The 19,863-nt window shown below is 34.4% G+C and overlaps 1 protein-coding gene and 1 long non-coding RNA gene across 11 annotated transcripts in view; one reads left to right on the top strand and one right to left on the bottom strand.

Annotated features, from left to right (window-relative positions):
• The window catches only part of LOC132699102 (uncharacterized), a 125,481-nt gene that overhangs the window by 62,737 nt on the left and 42,881 nt on the right, over positions 1–19,863 (bottom strand). The gene's annotated exons all lie outside the window — the stretch shown is intronic.
• On the top strand, positions 9,110–19,343 carry LOC132699814 (uncharacterized). Of its 9 annotated transcripts, XR_009618552.1 has the most exons (6): positions 9,110–10,497; positions 13,071–13,145; positions 13,199–13,252; positions 13,985–14,197; positions 18,677–18,851; positions 18,960–19,343. It is a non-coding gene; the product is annotated as an uncharacterized LOC132699814 (long non-coding RNA). The 9 variants fall into 9 exon arrangements; XR_009618554.1 differs by lacking the exon at positions 13,199–13,252; XR_009618549.1 differs by having other exon boundaries at positions 13,071–13,252.

Here is a 19,863-nt window from a genome sequence, read left to right as displayed (position 1 = left end):
TATAAATAATCATATCTTAATTTTTCAAAGAAACTTCCACAAGCTATTGTAGTACATTTTATAAAACTTTTGGATTCCCCTACGTCGGATTTTGTTGAGTTTGACTCAACAAAAACCGACGCAGGAGGAATCCAGAAGTTTTATAAAAAGTAATCATATCTTATCACCAATAGATCATTAAGCCAATATACATATCAAATATCAAATAATATTTTAAACTCATTTTGAAATGCTGATTCCTTTTTTTGTGCTGGTGATTGTTTACGCTTGTAGTTTTTTTGAATTCTTTGCCATTTGCTATGACATCGAAGGATTCTTTTCACTACGTTATCAGCACCAGAAGTCGGAATATTATTTTTTTCCATAGTTTGATAACTTGATCTGGTACATTTTTAGCACTTAGTCTCAAGGAATATTTCAGAAAATTAAGTCGGTAAAAAAATATACACATAATCTCTTACATTGTTGGTAATTTTTGTTATCGGTTTACCGATGAAATGTATTTCTTAATTCATATTAAATAATTAGCATATAATTCACAAATAGCGATAAATTATTTGGCTACAGTAATACACAAGAAGACACAACTCGGAAGCTTTAAAAACTTTTACGCAATATAAAAACATAAGAGGCGGCATAGAGACGATATAAAACCACAGATGGCGCTAGAATAACAAGAAATGAATGAATAACAGAATTAGCAAACCCAGACATAAAGAATTAAATTATAAAATTTCTATTCTATTTTAAATGAACCCGTTGAGAAATATTCATGTATGAATGTGTATGTATGTATGTGATTAAAGTAAAATTATAAAAGAAAATATCGTTAGAAATTTGATTAGCAAAAAATAAACTAACATGCAAATGGTAAAAAATGATTTAAAAACTGTTATTTTCTCAAAATAAAAAAGTTTTATGAATGTTGTGAAAACTCGTCAATTTAATGAATAAACTGAAATCCATGAATATAAGTACCCAATGCAAATATCTTCAAAATGGTTCGAATAATCGATAAACCACAAGAGACCTTTTTTGTAAAGCATTAAATTTTGTAAAAGAATAATTGAAAACAATAACAAATACAAAATTCAAACAAAAAGTTATTTTTCTTTAAATTCTTCAATCTTTAAAATGGTTCGATTTATCGAAAAAGTATGCAAAACTGTAATGAGAATAATCTTCCCATTAATAATATTACGAGACCTTGCTAGAGGTTACTAGCAACTAGTTTTTGTGTGTCTGATAAAAAAAAATCGCACTATTGAATATGGAGGCTATTAAAATAATAATAAATAGAAGCATTGTATACTTTTGGAAATCCAGCGATTTCCTGATTAACAACGAACAACCAAGACTTTATAGTAAATAATTTGTAATTAAAATGAAATCAATTTGTCATTTTATTTCTTGGTTTCGGCGTTTGACTATGACTGTGAATAACATTGGCCTTTAATTGTTGCTACTCCTTAATCAGAAGTTTTCTGTGTCCATAATAACGAGAAGGGAGGCGTATTAGAAAATAGCGTAAAGTACGAACCTCCATTTGAATTTTGGAGCAAATTTTGCGTCCCACATTCTTAACTCTTTTTGCAAAACTTATACTATTTGTCTGTATCTATACCAACTCAAAAATCGGTATATATTTTTTATTATTATGCAAGAAATTGTAATGAGACAACCATTCCAGCAAGAAACAACCACATTCTAAGCGTTAGGAGATTTTAGGATCTTGAATTAGTTAGAACCTTCCTTAAGAAACTGGCAGTTCCCAACAGGCCTGTTCAGTCGAAAATAGTGACTTTGGCTTCTACCCGGCTATATTTTCGTGTAATGAAATAGAAAAAATTAATTAATGGTTCTCTCAGATGAAAATGTTTTAGGTTTACATTAGTTGCTACTTGTTTGGGCTCATGATAGAAGTTTTGAGCCTTTGAGCGTACTAAATATAATTCGTAAGTGTTTTAAAATTTCGCATACTTTTGTGAGGTGTCTCCGTTGTTTTTTAGAGATAAATAATCGTGGTTTTCGAAATAGTGTGCAACCTTTTGATTTTGGGGATGGTTATTTTTTAAACCATTAAAAGGGCAAGAAAACTGGTAGAATAGGATAGAATTTTTCAAACATTTTGTCATTTTGTTTCTAATAATCACATTGGCCTTTTATTGTTGTTACTCCACGTTAATCAGATTTTTCCTGTGTCCATCAGGACGAGAAAGGAAGCGTGTCAGAAAATAGCGTAAAAGTTCGAACTTCCATATGAATTAAATCAATCCCGGTGACGAAGAACGGGAGGATTCGCTTCGAAAGTTCTGCGCGTAACACGATCTTCTCTGTCGCTCAAGTCCCCCCGCCGCCCTCCTCTTCCGTATTATTATGATCAAAGCCGGCAAGGTGATATTTCCTATTAAAGAACAAACCGCTTTTGGCGGCCAATCGGGCGGCGACGCGTAATCAAAAACCCGATCGAACACGAATTCGGCGTTATCCCGAAACGCGAGAGCGTTACTCACGGGCGTTTGACTTACAATGTCAAATAAAGAACGCAGAACGCCATCATCCAATTAACGCGTTAAAACGAAGAAACGAAATTGCCCGTCCGCGCGGGCAAACGAACTCTTTGGAAACGTTTTCCGACCAAATAACGACGCTGTCGTTTCACAACTCTCAAGGCGACTTTCTGTTTCCGATGTCGCAACATTCTAAACGATTAGTTGAACGTTGAACTCCTTTTGTCTCGATTTATATTTTTAGGCAGGTGAAAGATACCGAAACGCGGGCCAATTTTAACTACGGAGATAAGGACGCGTGTCGCGATCTGTAAGACGCGTTCCTGAAATGGCCACCAGGGTGTGTTTTTTGAGAAATAATCTTATATGTGTAAGAGATGGTAACCATAAAAATCAAATTTTAATTTGAAAATGTATAATATATATATTTATTTTTTTTTAATTAAATATTTATTAATTATTTTGGTCAAAACGAAAGGTGATCAATCTGTCAAAGAGGTGACACGGTTCGCATCTGAAACTAAAAAAATTAACCTGAGTACCAAAAGATTATTAAAAATAATAAAACAAACTTAATATTACTTAATATCACCGGAAACCACAGATTACACATATATCTTATCACGGCATAAAATCTGGGACTGAGTTTAGATTGGTACTAAGGGCAGAACACACATTGTACTTATTTCAATCACTAGTCCTAATTATTTCGATCGTCCAATGGATACTAAGGGCAGAGACACACGAAGTATTCTGTCGCAAATAACCACACCGGCACTGAAGGCCTGCAACACGCGACTGTGCAATAAACCACAGATTATAATATACTGAAGAGCAGAGACACATATCAGTAGTGCTGTTTATTTCGATCGTGGAATAATACTAAGGGCAGAGACACACGAAGTATCCTGTTGCAAATAATCACACTGAGCAGATTGATTTAGATTACTCCTATCGCCGCTAAAAAATTAAAAGCAATGATAACACTATTATTGAAACAAACCTAACCTATAATAAATAAATAAAATAATGTCGCATCTTTCCGTTCTTTTACTGTGTACTGTTAAAATACATAAACTATATTTAAAAAGTCAATGTCATTCAATATGACTGAATATTGCCCATGGGGAAATTTAAAAAAGTGTGCTTTGGAAAACAAAATAACACAAATCAGTGTCTTTTGGTAGCTTTATTTCTAAAATAATTTTCCACTTGTAGAAGTGATTGATATGTTTCCGTGTTTATTTTCAAAACATTGAAAACTCAACTGTTTCTGTTAGAATCAATCTCTGCGATGGAATAACCTGCACTGAGACACAAATATCTTAGTATTGTATCCGTATTATTGTTTTTTAGTATCGTAAAACAGGGTGTTCAGATAGGGAGTCAAAATGATATATCTCTTAGAAAAAATGTAAAATACAAAAGTTAAACAAGACTAAAAGAAACAATATAAAATTATTTTCAAATATATATGCGAAACAAAACAAATAATTTTCAAATAATGTAGGGTTGCGATGGCCAATGTTTTCGGATTTCCGATAGCTGTAATTTTATTATGCGAACAATTTTATTAAGTAGTACAGTCATTTATCCTATACTTATCTTGAAGTTAGTTCGAATCGTTTATACCCGGTGAGTCAAAAGGAAAAATATTAATTTTCGTAAAAAAATCAAATGGAATACTCTGTAGATTATACTTATAATTACTATTAATGCTCCTTCAATTTTATTAACCATTTCCTATACCTAAATTTAGTATTTTTTGAGGTATACACATGTTTATGAACAAAACTCCGAAAATTCGTCAAATTATGAGAAAATATCGAAATAAGCCAAGAAATATAAAAATAAACCGGCAATTTTTTTATTTTGTGAAAAAAAAATTTCCTTTTATCCATTCATTTAGAAAGTGTGCCTTTGTTCAGACCCAAAATTTTATTGAACTATAAATAATGTTTTCAGATCGCACCTTTTAGTGCAAAATATAAGTTGTTCATGCAAATGCAAAATGGCCCTACAAATAAATCAAATAAAACTGATTTAAACAGTTCCTTTTCGTTTTGCAGTTTTCTTCTTAGTTTTTAAGTGTTTTTTCTGGAACTACCAGCAATTTTAATATTATCCCTACCTTAAATTACTGATTTTTGTTGCGCAGTTAATAAATTATTTCCGCATCACGTTTTGTATTAACACATTCACGTATTTATTTTGCTCTCAATCTTTTATGATATTTTCGTACGGTTTGAAAATGTTCAGTGTTTTGTTCGTAAACATTTGTATATTCCAAAAAATACTAAGTTTAGGTATACGGAAAGCTTAATAAAATTGAAAGGGTATTAATAGTAGAGTAATTAATGGAACTATAATATACAGACTGTTCGATTTGATTTTTTCACGAAAACTTATATTTTTCATTTTGACTCCCTTTGTATAAACTATTCGAACGAACTTGAAGACAAGTACAGTATAAATGACTCTACAACTTAAAATTGTTGACACAATAAAATTAGAGCTGTCATAAACAGAGTCAAAAATAGTGAGTTAAACATAGGGCATTTTTGTCGAAAAAATATCCACAAATCGGAAAACACTCAGTATAGACCATAACAACCCTACATTGAGACTGACGGTGATTAAGTTAATGCCATAATATACAGGGTGTTCCGTTTACAAAAATATAAGTTTGATTTCCAACATATTTATATGAATCACCTATATTTGGAAATAATTTTAAATTGTTTCTTTTAGTCTCATCTATAACTTGTGTATTTAACATTTTTCTCTATAACAAATAATAAACACATTATTTAGACACCCTGCTTATTATATTGCAATATTCAATGAAATGGTATGGTAATCATTATTATTGACGTTTTAAATAATAGTGTTGTAATTTTATCCTGAAAATTTGTCCAAAAATGGCGACATTACTTTGTTTTTATTTCATTTTACTAGCGTGTCAGAGCTACCTTTTGCTGCAATAAGATAAAAATATCGTTGTATTTATTTTTTTTAGAAAATACGTATTATTTGTAGTGATCAATTCGCTTAGGACAGCGTTGACGACGTAAGAAAAGCCCATTTCAACGACTTCATGTTTGACAAAGGGAAGGGACAAAAATAAGTTTTTCCAAAAAACTTTACCAACTTGGCCAACGAAAAATACTCGAAATTATTTATAAATTTATAGAACTCGATTCTTTTTCGTGGAATGGTTTTTGCTCTACTTAATGGAAATTTTTAGGCCGGGCCTCTATATCTCAAGTGACCCCAAGTCTTTATGACAACTACTTTTCGATATAGGGCCGAGTGCCCTTCTTAATTGGTCATCCGGTAATCATTGAATCGTAAAATAGCCAGCAGGGAAAGCTTCGTATTCTACTATTTTCAAGAATCGGTCGCCCGATAGTCGGTCCGTGTCAGAAGCTTGCGCATCATCATTTCCTGCGAGGTTGCCGCTGTGACGGAAAACGCGAGGAAGCTTCGTTACGTCTCGGCACGATTTTGATTTCCCTCACGCCCGATCCGGTGTCCGGGGCCCCGACCTAGCCCAAGCAGGCTCAGCTTATTGCCATGCCAGAGGCGAGCGGGGTGAAACACCGCGGTCCGATGGGGCCAACGTCCCCAACTCGTTGCGGGACCCCGGCAGACGCTTTTTTGTCGACACAAACGGATTTGCAAACTGTAAATTGGTACGACGACGACAACGAGAAGCGGTATGAAAAGAAAAAACGCAATCTCCGCAAAGATTGCCGGCATATTTTAAACTAAATTACTTTCGAAACGGACGGTGGTGTCGCTCGTTACTTTTAATGAATGGGGTGAGTTAGAGGGGGGGGGGGGTCAGGAGCGCGGGATTTTTCCATGCAAAGTCGACTTAAATGTGAAAATTAAAAAGGATTGTTTAAGTAGCCCCTGCTCCAAAATGTGAGCCACAGCCATGATTTTACCTCCTGGCTAATAATAATAAATAGTTAAGGGGTCCTTAATTAGAAACCAACAGACTAATATTTCGTTATCTATCATTATTTAACAGTAATAAGAACGATAAAATAAATAAAAATAAATATAAATTTCATGGTATTTTTAACATTCAGTCACTTGACCGGTCAAGTGACTGGTCAATTGTCACAAAAAAATTTGACCGGACGATTCTACAACGTTATACTTATATTTTTAATATACGACGCGGTATAGACGTCAATATTGTTAAATTTTATAACTTCTGCAAAAAATAATAATTTGACGAAGTTAAACGCTTCCGAAAAATGTGTTTACCTACTGGTGTTGCAAATGTATAGAACGAACGTCTTAAAGTAATGACAAACTTCGAGGTCGAGCATTGACTCGTGAAAGAGGAAAAGAGAAAAAATACACATTTTCTTCACCAAACTAACGGGCATATTACAAACTGATCAAACTGATTGGTTTTAATCGTTTTTCTTACTTATTATTTCGTTAAAGAAAATTTTTTATTTTATTTATTTCCAGTTTTCACTTGAAATAAACGAGCTTCAATGAAAAAAATAAATAAAAATATAATGAATAATTAAAGTTGTGACTCGTGAAAGGGAAAGCATAAAACATACACTCTTTTTTGCCAAACCAACAGATAATATTACAGATCAATCATTTTTTAATCGATTTTTTTTATTCATTTATTTATTTATTTATCAATGGACCAACCGCCCAATATAAAATAAGGTTCACGTAAACAAAATAGTAAAAAACAAAAAAATAAAAAAAGTATGACAAACATTAAGAACGCAGTAAGGACACATATGACAGTAGCGAGGCATCAACACATTGTTCACATAATAATATTTAAAAGTCAGACAACGGAACAGTTTTACTGACAATCTTTTAGTTCTTTCTTAAATATTTTTGCACTCTGGAAGTAGTATGAGGAGTGGTTTATTATGGTCTGGTGAGCCCAATCTTACATAACAGCTCAGGTCCATGAGAATTTGAGTGCGGTAGATTATTAGATTCTTCAGTTGAAGAATATTGTTAATTAGGAGATTATTTAAGTTTTTTATTGCAAATAGACGCGCCTCGTTGAATAAAAAATTGCACCCAATAATAAATAGATGTTTAATAATAACAAATTTTGAATCGTAAAGGTAAAAGTTATAAAACAAATAAAAACATCTTCTTTGCCAACCAACAGGCATGTTATAAACTGATCATCTTATAATCGATTTCGTTTTACATTCGTCAGTTAAAGCATATTTTTGTTAAAACATTATTTAGGTTTTTTATTGTAAATAAATATACTTAAATAAATAAAAAATTACATCCGATAATAAATATTAAAAATGTTGATTCCTGACAGGGAAAGAGCAAAACAAATAAAATTTTATGTACACATTTTCTGTAATAAATGATTGCTTTTTAATCGTTTTTTTTTCTACTTCATATAAAGAATACTTTTTCTTAGACTATTTAAATTTTAATATTAATAAAAAAGTAATAAATAATAAAAACTTTGACTCTTGCAAAAGGAAAAGCATAAAACAAACTAGAAATAAACATTTTCTTTGCCCAGGTGACAGGCGATGTAAATGATGTTTTTTAATCGTATCTGTTTTGTGTCCTTCAGTGGGAGAACGATATTAAAGTTTTCATTATAAATATATGTATTGAATAAAAAAATACATCCTGGGTAATCCGAACATCCCATTGCAACAGGGTGTTGCAAGGGGGCTCCCGCCGCATAGACTTGTTTGTCCGAGTCGAGATGACCGCGCAAACTTGTAAAGGTGGAGTAATTAAATTTAATACGGAGCCGCATTTTTCGACCTTGAAACTACTGTGCCATAAGCGAACGCAACAAGACAGGAAGCTGCCAAAAAGAAGAAGGCAAGACGGTTGAAACGAGTGCGCGCACAATTATTATCATTTTTAAATAAATTTATAACCTGGCGGAAACTCGGAGCCTTTTATTATGTTGTTTTAAGGTCGAAAAACAAAGAAAAACTGCAAATCGCGAGTCGCTAAGGACGCGTTATTGCCAGATCAAGCAGATAGAGGTAACTTTGTCGCCAGATTGGTGTTGCTCTCCCCGTCCCCTTTTTAAATGTTTCCGCCATTTATCGAAACGAAAAGACCATCATATTTTGACACAAAAGGAAATCGCAACTATGAGGTATGGTCTGTTCATAGATATAAGAAAGTGACCAATTGCTTCTGAATAGGATTATACAAGGTTGGTCATTAAAGTTTCGGAATTTAAATTCAGGTAAAATTGTGGTCCGTAATAGAAAATAATTTTATACTTACCTGTGTTTAATATTCTTTCGTTTGGTATACTGCTTAGTTTAAGTTTATTAGTAACCATTCTTATTTCGTGTGTAATACAGCGTGTGTTGAATCGTGTGCGAATTATGCAAAATATGTGCGAGTCTAGTGTATCTCAGGAGATGCTCCCGCCCAAATGTAGAAAACACTTTTGTATTGAGACTAAGGAAGTTATAAACAATGTTTATTTGACTCTCATTGAACGTGGTGCCAGCAAGCAAGCATCTTTAGAAGAAACGGCCACATTGACGAAAATTCCATCATCAACTGTATGGAAAATGGTGAATTATATGTTACACCTCTTCTATGAAATCAATATACGTAGTCCCCCTTCTAGTCGCTAGGTGGCACCACAGCTTTAAAGCAGAGCCAAAAAACTGTGGAATAACTTACCATGGACGGTATATTCGCCATCTATGGTCTTAACCTCATTCCTCTTTTTGTGCTTTGGTGGCACATGTTCATTTTTATTCGGCGTCGGTGTTTTCAGCTTTTTTCAGCGTTTTTGGAAGTTAAATGGAGAAGTACAAGTGAGATTTACGTTATTCCTTATCGGATGAAGAAAGAACCTACCTACGACGAAAGATTAAATCTTTCCATCCGCGATTACATAATCGCTAGTGGCGTGGTTCCCATCAACGAGATTTTCTTACAATTGGGAGACGAAGACCCCCCATCTTTCCCACTTATACGACAGCAGTCGTATGTAAGTGTTTCACAATTGGAAGCAATCCTTTTGTGAGGGGGTCGGCCATACATATGGTTTTATATTTTTTCGACATCGAAAAAATAGAGTTTTCTGGCTCGTCCGGCTATGGATGAGGCGCCCGGGATACTGGGACATAATGAACAATTTTTTATGGCTGTTGGAATGCATTTACTCCATCGTAAGTATATTTTTTAGGCCCTTCAATTAATTCTGATGTCATTGTTGAGCCCCTTGAGACGGATTTAAAGCAAAATGGCCTTTAAGCTATGGGGTCGATAGTCCCAACACAAAGTTTGATGTGTCATGACATTTTGGCAAGTCAGATTAATACCTTTTTGAAATCCGGTGTGTCCGAAGATTGTCTCAGTGACCTTTTGCGTTGATATCCTGTGCCGAAGAATTGCCCGCTCAATAACTCTCCTAAATTGAATGTGCAGATGAAATCTGCCATCAACAAAGGTGGAAAGAAAAGGGATGAGAGACTGACTGCAACAAGGGGTGCTTTGATGGTGGTTGGTAGGACGCTCTTGACCTTGCTTTTGAAACCGGTTAAGGATGAGTAGTACTTACTTCTCATCGAAATGTTGAGTAATGCAATATTTGTTTTAAGCAAAATACACCATTTAGGTTCAGTATATAGAAGTTCAGCCGCGTTAAGCCTTTCGCTGGTCTCAAATGAAATGCAGCCTTGTATGAAGGAAGTGCTCGTTGATGCTTCTTTGCACTCTTGTTTATATGGAGAAGATTTGGCTGATAGGCTCAAATCAATCAGATTAGCTGCAGATTAGTGGCCGAGTTAAAGTCAGGTGCATCCGGAACAAGGTTTTTATAGCATACAAATTTAAACTCGACCGTCCCACTTCGTTTCCGGAAGTTGCAAGGCTGAAGTGGGTGAAAGTCATTGTACCCTCAAAAGAGGGAATACAGGAAGGTTCGAGAGGAAAGGGGGTGGAGTTGTGTCCCCAGGAAAAAATAGTAAGTACTTTTGTTGAAAGATTGCACGAGTTTCGGGACATTTGGAACTCTAGAACTCAAGATGCACAGATTCTACCTTGGTTAGATGGATATAAAATTCCATTTGCGAGGCCAGTTATACAGGACTTGATTACGACAGATCCTGTTTGGTCCCAACAAGAAAAAGATTCAATTTGTAATGTGGTCAAACACCTGTTAGAGATAGGTGCAATTGCAGTTTGCGAACCTTGTAAGAATCAATTTATTTTACAGATCTTTTTGGTTTCAAAATTGGATGGTTCGGTTTGATTAGTTTTAAATTAAAAGAAACTGAATGCTTTTATTGACACTTGTCATTTTAAACTGGAAGACAGAAAATTAGTAGAAACACTCTTCACAAGGAAGTCCTTTATGACCACTCTGGACTTGAAAGAAGCTTACTTTCTAGTCCCAATAATTAAAAATCAAAAGAATTTTCTAAGATTTTATTTTGATGCTCTCTGTTATCAGTTTAACGTGTTACCCTTTGGTTTATGCACCGCCCCGTGGGCCTTTACAGAATTAATGAAATCTGTGGTTTCTTATCTCCCTGCCAAGGCTTTTCCCTTAATAGTTTATTTAGATAACTTTACTATTTGGTGATAGTTAGCTATCCTTAAAAAATGTTCAAGTAACTTGCAACACACTGATTAGGTTGGGTTATGTTATTAATTATAAGAATGTTTTACATCCTTCGAAATCCCGTAAATTTTTAGGTTTTGTTTTTTTTGAATCCCACCACTTGTTTTTCTGATGAGTAAGTAAGTTTTGCAATTTGAACCGTTGCGAAATAAGAGTCTTTGCCGAGCTTTGTGCTGTGCTAGTTTTCAGTTTGCCCAGCAGTTTGTTACAGTTGGGTATATACTAAGAATTTTTGAGAGAATCAAATATCTAGCCCTTCAAGACTCTGTCGATAATTATGATATTTGGATGATAATTCCTTGTTATTTACGGAGGGATTTTATGTGATGGCTAAAAAGTTTACAGAATCCTGAATGCCCTGTAAGGCAGCAATGTTACAAACTTGAGATTTTCTCAGATGGTACTCCTTTGGGTTGGGGAATTGTGCCAGAGGACTTTGGAGTCCTAGGGAAGCTCAGTTTCATATTAATGCACTAGAATTAACTGCGGCCTCATTTGGTCTCTAATGCTTCGCCTCGTATTTGACTAACTGCGAGACACTTTTGAGGATTGATAACACAACTGCTATTTTGTATGTAAATAGAATAGGGTGAGTAAAATTTCCTGTTTTAAACGAAATTTCGATACGCCTTGGGGTTGGTGTGAAGAAAGGAGGTTATGGGTTAAAGCATCTCACATTCGATCATTTTGAAGCGCATAAGGAACCCACGAATTTGAATTTTGATGGTGAATGGTACCTTTCGGACAATGCTTTTGCTAAAATAACAAGCAAATTTGGATTCCCATAAATCGAACTGTTTGCTTCTCGCCTAAGTAAGAAATGCGGAAAGTTTATTTCCTAATTTCCAGATCCGGAGGCATCTAATGAAGACGCGTTTACTGTTTTTTGGAGCGACAGTTTCTTCTATGTTTTCCTCCCGTTTTGCTTGTTGCCACTTGTTTTACGAAAAATCAAGGCTGATTGAGCTACAGGGATCGCAGTAATCCCTTACGGGCACAGCCAGCATTGGTTTGCTTTTTTTTCATGGGAGGCGTTGTAGTTATTTATTGTTTCTAATTCCAGACAAATTACCTTCTTCTTGTGACAGGAGAGGTCACCCTTTGTGGAAATCCCTTACCCTGGCTGCAGGGATTTTGTCAGGCAAGCATTCCAGAAGATTTGCTGGATATTTTTCTATCATCTGTTCAGAGCGCTACCTTGAGGCATTTAATACCTGCATGCATTTAAACTTTGGTGGAGCTTTAACGAAAGGAGGGGAGTGGAGTGTTATTACTTCTCACCTAGGCTGTATTAGATTTCCTTACTATTCATTTTAGACAAGGCAAGTCCTATGGCTTATTGAGTTCTTTCAGTGCAGCACGGCCTTATTTTTGGATCAGATTTATTTAACAATGCAAATCTAACTAGGTTTTTTAAGGTGTTTATAATCTAAGGCCAAGTAAACCAAGATATAACAGCACTTGGGGCCCTAGTTATGTCCCTGACTTTGTAAAAGGGTTACGTTCTAATGACTTGTCATTAAAGCAATTAACTGTCATTAAAACAATTAAATTAGTTTCTCCTACTGAAGTTAACGATTGTACATAGAGTCCAAACGCTCTCTCTTATAGAATTGGTCAACATAAAATCATTTCCAGATGGATTAGAAATTAGAATAACGAATCAAATTAAGATTTCAGCTATAAATAAGACTCGACCTGTTTTTTAATTTTGCATAAATATGAAGATGTAAATCTTTGTGTGGTTTCAAATATATTATTGAGAGGGCCAGTGCTTTAAGAGGCAGTGAATCTCGTTTACTCATTACATTTAAAAAGCCTTGTAGGGCAGCAACTATACCCAACAAAAGTAGATGAATAAAGATAACTTTAGAAGATAGTGGTGTCTACACTTTTATTTTTACTGTTCACAGAACTCGACATGCCTCAACATCGTCTGCGTTTTGTAAAGGTGTTTCAATTGATATGATTGGAAAAACGGCAGATTGGTGAGAATGCTCTAAATGTTTTCCCCTTTTTTATAATAGACCTATTTGTACAGCAAGTGCAGGCCTTTTTGTTAATGCCACATTTGGGACATAGAATTTTTCAGAAGGTTTGTTTTCTCGGATAGCCATTTATTTTGTATTTGTACTCGAGGCTTTCATAAACTTCCTGGATTTCCTTATATAGCCGAATAAAATCGTTTTATAACAAATTTGCTGAGTTGCCTTTGAAAGTCTACGTATATTGATTTCATAGAAGAGGTGTAACATATAATTCAATGATCAAACGAACTTACCTGGTAAGTGAAGTTCGATCGTAATTATATGTTACACCTCTTCGTAGAAATCACCCATTCCCGCCCAATTTACTGTTCTGAACAGTACTAAAATGCCCTTTGGCAAATTTATTATAAACGGGCTTTAAAATAGAATGAGGTTAAGACCATAGATGGCGAATATACCGTCCATGGTAAGTTATTCCACAGTTTTTTGGCTCTGCTTTAAAGCTGTGGTGCCACCTAGCGACTAGAAGGGGGACTACGTATATTGATTTCTACGAAGAGGTGTAACATATAATTACGATCGAACTTCACTTACCAGGTAAGTTCGTTTGATCATTGAATAATCCCACTTCAGCTAGGAAAAAAAGAAGCGATGCTGACATTTTTTCGAGTGTAGATGAAAGTGATCAAAATATAATACGGCTTAAAAATTTACCAGTTATATGAGGAACATGGCGTGCCTACATTAGATATCTTAATTAGGAGGCTTGAAAAAGATAAAACCGGTGTTAAATGTGGCAGAACTACCTTACGGAAGTGTATTCAACACATGGGTTTTAGGTTTAAAAAAATTGACAAAAGGCAAGTTATAATGGAATCTTTTAGAATTCGGAAAATGGCGACTGGAATATCTAGAAAAAATTAGGATTTACAGAGAACAACAAAGGGCAATAATTTACTTGGAGGAAACCTGTTTCGACACTTACGATACCCCGGAAAAGGGTTGGGTTAACTCAACTGATAAGTGTAAAACAAACGCGCCATCAAAAAGAGGTAAAAGAATAACTATTTTGCTTGCTGGCTCTAAAGATGGTTTTATTCCAAATGTACTTTCTCTGTCTGCGAAAAATATTAAAGATTCTTCTCTGGATTACCATGAAGACACCACCGCTGATTTTTATGAAAGTTGGTTTAAAAACAAACTAGTTCTAAACATTCCTCCTAATAGCGTCATTGTAATGGACAATGCAAGTTATCACAGTAGTCAGTTGACTAAAACCCCTTCCTCATGTGACACAAAAGCAACAATTCAAAACTACATGTATAATAACGACATTTATTTTCACGAAGATTATACCAAAAAGCAATTCCTTGAGGTTCTACAAAGCTTGAACCTACAAAAAGAAATACGTCTGTGATAATTATGCAAAAAATCTAGTTTTAAGGCTTCTTGTCACTGTATATTTAATCCTACTGAACATGTTTGGCACCAATTGAAATCTACCATTCGTCGTACCAATGTTTTTCCCCGTGTTAACTCCAATGTCCTCAAACTTATAGAAACCGAAGTTTTTAACATCCCTCCACAAAGTTGGGCAAATTCTGTTAAACATATAGAAAAAGCAGAACAATCGCAAATAATATAGAACAAATAATAATTAGAGCAGGCGATGATAGCGATAGTGATACTAATATATTATATGAATGATTTTAAGTAATTTAAATAGGTAATAAAAATATTTTGTAATTTTATTTTAGGTTTAAACATAAATAAATACATAAATAAATAAATATTGTTTAGTATCTTTCCTAACAAAACCCCAAATAATTAAATTCTAAGCAAAGTACGGACCTGTTCGGCTATATTTCATTCTTACAGCTTGCTCGGGTCTTTCCTTAATTCTTATCAGTTAGTCACTTTCATATATGAACAGACTTTACCTATACAACTCAGAGCACTGCATCAAACGAACTGAAAAGCCTCCGGTACTAGATTTTTGAGTGAGACGGATAGTAATGTGGATTGTTTTCATTGTCATGCAGGTTAATACCGATTTTTTCTACCCGTTTGGGTTTTTTTGTGGATATATCGTTAGTTAACTACTTGTTTGAAAAATAATTTGAATAATTAATGTATTGAAGTAAATGATTTTCATATATTTTGAATATTTTTTATGGTGACCATAAAACCTATTTAGCGAACGGTAACCTAGACCAGAGCAGAGCTATTGCACCGCGAAAATCAGTTAAAACGCGAAACGACTTTCTAGAAGGTTAAGGACGTTCCAACGGAATTTTTAGTGCATCGAACAGACGCGCGCCGTCCATGTGCATCGGTGCAACCGAGCGAGAGAGGGTTTATTGACCCTTTCCGGATCTTCCGTCCCGTTCTGGTGAGACGAGAGGAATAGGGGGGCGCTGCTATCGCCGCGACGGTCGTAAAATTCACTCCGCGAGATGGAAAGACGCGAATTTTCATACCTATACGAGCGCGTCCTTTTTGCATGAAACAAAAATCGTTGACTAAGACCCGGGAGCCCATTATCACACGAACACCATCACCAACTAAGTAGTGAAATAGTCGGGCAGGATTAAAATGTAGGTACACGGGAAAATTCGTAGTAAAGAGAAGAGTGGGCGAAAGAGATTGTTTTTTTCTCTTATATCTTATTAACTATTTTTGCTGAATTCAAAGGTCTCATCGCAAAGATGTTACACTGCCTGTTTTCAGAAGTTCGCTCAAACCTTTAAGTTATTGAGTCCTAAACAATTTGATAGTATAGTTAAAGACTATCTTCTGTAGCGCTAGTTCTTCCTTTTTAGCTACATTACACAGCTAGAATGCTCTCTATTTACTTCTTTTTGTTGTACAATAATTAAGCAGATAGCTTTTTATTTTTTAGGTGTGATTTTTGCATGTCATCTTATTATTATTATCAAAATAAATACAGGTTTTATAAAGTTAGGTGTAAGAACAGCTCTGATGGTTTATTATTATTATTATTATTATTATTTTAAATATATAAACCAACCACATTCCTTTTTCACTCCGGCAGGCGACGTCACTGTACTAATTATTTACCTCTATTTTTTTTCAATTCAATTAATTTATTTTATAATTTAACGGGTCTTCATTCTGTCGGATACAGTTTCTATTGTTTTATACCGGATTTCCTAGTAAGAGCAACTAGGTAAAGTCTGTTCATAGATATAAGAAAGTGACCAACTCATACGAATTAAAGAAAGACCCGGGCAAGCTGTAAGAATGAAATATGGCCGAATAGGTCCGTACTTTGCTTAAAATTTAATTATTTGGGGTTTTGTTAGGAAAGATACCAAACAATATTTATTTATTTTTATGTATGTATTTATGTTTAAATCTAATTGTCGTCAATGTGGCCGATTCTTCTAAAGATGCTTGCTTGCTGGCACCACCTTCAACGAGAGTCAAATAAACATTGTTTATAACTTCCTTAGTCTCAACAGAATAGTGTTTTCTACATTTACGCGGGAGCATCTCCATAGATACACTAGACTCGCACATATTTTGCATAATTCGCACACGATTCAACACACGCTGTATTACACACGATATAAGAATGATTACTAATTAGCTTAAACTAAGTAGTATACCAAACCAAGGAATATTAAACACAGGTAGGTATAAAATTATTTTCTATTACGGACCACAATTTTACCTGAATTTAAAAGCAATTGGTCACTTTCTCATATCTATGAACAAACCATACAGTATTAGGAAAACGCATAGTCTCAGAAATTTGAAAAGAGTAAGTAAATTCGAGATCCTGACACGGCCATACCAGGATGCGCAGTTGCTACATTGATTTTTTAAAGCTGAAACAATTTTATTTAATGGCCTTCGCCTTATCTCTGAAAGGAAAGTGCTGGGGTTGTTGGAACGTTTTCGGAAATAAATGTCGGTGACTCCAAGAAGGTTTAACGAATTTCAATAAACTTGGAGGGGTTAAAAAGGGCTGATTCGGGCCTATCAATCGTGTTATGTGTGGATGAGTTGATAGCGCTGGCTTACATAATAGCAGAAATTAGTATATTATGCAAAAAGTTCAGTGAAAGAAAGTAAAAAAATTTCTCTGTATATATTTTTTTGATTAATAATTTGTTTAATTCTGTGATATTCTGTAATTAAAAGTATTGAAAGATATAAAATACAAAATGCTATTTGTTAAAATATCAATATCTTTATCCTAACCGAAAATTTCCGCTTTATGGGTTGTTATTAATGTCTAATTATTCATCCATATTTAATTTCGAAATAAAATTTTTAATTTTTCAAAGAAACAAACATACAAATCTTCTAGATTCAATCAACCTATTGGCTTCTTCAGAGCTTAACTAAAATTGTTATTTCTACTGTTAACTCTTATTGTTATTATTTTTTTTTACTACTTTTTTACAATACCTTCGAATTGCACTAACCAAATTAACCCAGTAGATGACAACAATCGAATATAATCTCGTTCCTTTTCTCTTGGGCAATGGGCAAAGTAAATTGTAGTAACTGTGGTAAACATAAAAGTGGACGAATGCTATCCCTTAGAAATGTATATTCTTTCAAAATTGAAATTTCCCAATAATAATAATAATAATTTATTAAGGAATTCATTAAGGAGAAGTCTGAACTTAAAGTCACTCACACTTAACCCACATCTAAATACATTCTACACATTTCATGTAAATTAAGCACATTATAACAATAATGTATGATGTACCCCAAACTACACATCAAATAAGAACCTTATTATAACGTATAAAGTTACACTTGATTTTTGCAATTCAGTTATTTCAGCCGGGAAGAAGTAAAAAAAGTAAAAAACTTTGATTTGAGAACATGATCTAAGGAGTTGAACCAAATTACAGTAATATAAGTAAAAGAACACCGAAATTTTGCAATTGAATTGAAATTATGCCCCTCCTCAAAACTGGCTATATTTTCTAAATTCCTAATCATGATGTTCGCTGCATATCCACAATTGTAGCACTCAAAGCGATGATACAACCGTGCATCATCAGCAAAAAACTGAGCTTGGCACCATGCAACCACACCACCCAGATCCGCCGTATAAATCGAAAATAATAACGGTCCAAATACTGAGCCCTGTGGCACCCCGGGTAAAACATCCATATTCATTTATCTGTTTGTGTGTATACTACTTTTTCCAGAATTTTGGACAAAATCGGTAATAAGCTTATCGGCCTTCAGTCTTCAAATACGGACGGGAAGTGGTACGATCAATGTCTCTTTCCACAAAGCTAGGCAATATTCGATTTCGAGGCAACAATTCACTAAATGTCAAATGTATTTATCTATTGATTTCTTTGGTATTACAAAAAGTTATGATTGATGCACATTTGTTATCGCTCTTCTCAAACAAGGAGACGAACGAATAATTTTCTGACGTGTTTGTAATATTGCGGAGCTGCCATGCTTCTGGTGTTTTATGTTTTTTACAACTTGATATAGCTTTATGTCTGTTTCATAATCATTTTTAGGTTTGAAGTTCACCATGGGGCTTTTGTTATACGAGCCCCGCGAAGAGGGGTATGCTTATTACAAATTTCAACAATATTTTGCGTTACAAAGTGGACCTTATCATTTATATTTTGTGCCAGTGCAAGTCAATATTGAACTGCTCAATATTTATATGTTTTAGGTCCTATAAGTAAGGTAAGCAGGTTCTATAAGAGACTTAGGTTTAGGACATTGAAAATATATTTCACGAAATACAATATTGTGAGCAGATATGTGGTCTACATTCAATGTTCCAATTTTCAGAGTGATTTATGAAGGAAGGGTCAATTAAAGTTTCAGAATGTTCAGTAATTCGAGCAGGTTCAGTTAACATTTTCTCCACTCATGCAAAGTTAAAAAGAATGATGATATTATTGAACGATGGGACAATATATGACATTATATTGTCGAGGACGTCAACAGCTCGGTCGACACAGCCCCCAGGTAGATTATCCGGAATAATATAGACTAAAAGACACTTTTAACGAAATATGTTCTGTAATCTGATTTTTTGTGATTTAAGCCCCACCTCAAACTAATCGCAATGAGAAATTGTTATATATATTAAATACTTTTTATTTTAACCTCGATTTTAAATATTTTTATAATATATTTGTTTAGTTTTAGGAACATTAAAATATGTCCGCCTTTTTTACGCGAAAACGCAAGTTCCTGCAATACGAAAAGTAAAACGGAGCAGCAGACGTCGGTGCGGAACGGGCTGAAACACGTTCGAATCCCACACCTGTTTGACGCCATTGATATAACAATTCGTATAAAATAGTTTTCGCAATTAGAACGGAGAACCCGAAAATTTTATCTCGTCTTATCGCGGAAAGGATAAAAGTTCTTCGACCTTCTAAAAATAATTCCATCCCAAATACGTTTTTATTACGTGTCGCTCGAATTTTGGGATCTCAAACGCGGTCGGAGATACAAAGTGGCTCAAATCGGGGCCAAGTTACACGAAAACCGAAAAAAGTCTACAAGCATTTTCTGTTTCGGCAACGGCTGGGTTTTTGGGTATATTACGAACACTGACGATAAACTAACTTTGTTGAATCTTGGCATTATTCGATAGGCACGCCCCTTTAAAGCGTTTTGAAAAAAATAAACCACCCCGAAATTATACTATATCAGCGATACGCCGCGAGAAAAAAGAATATGC

This window comes from Cylas formicarius, unplaced genomic scaffold (assembly GCF_029955315.1).
Source record: "Cylas formicarius isolate icCylForm1 unplaced genomic scaffold, icCylForm1.1 PGA_scaffold_3__17_contigs__length_32017465, whole genome shotgun sequence".
Taxonomy (NCBI): Eukaryota; Metazoa; Arthropoda; class Insecta; order Coleoptera; family Brentidae; genus Cylas; species Cylas formicarius.
This window is presented reverse-complemented; position numbering and strand designations above follow the sequence as displayed.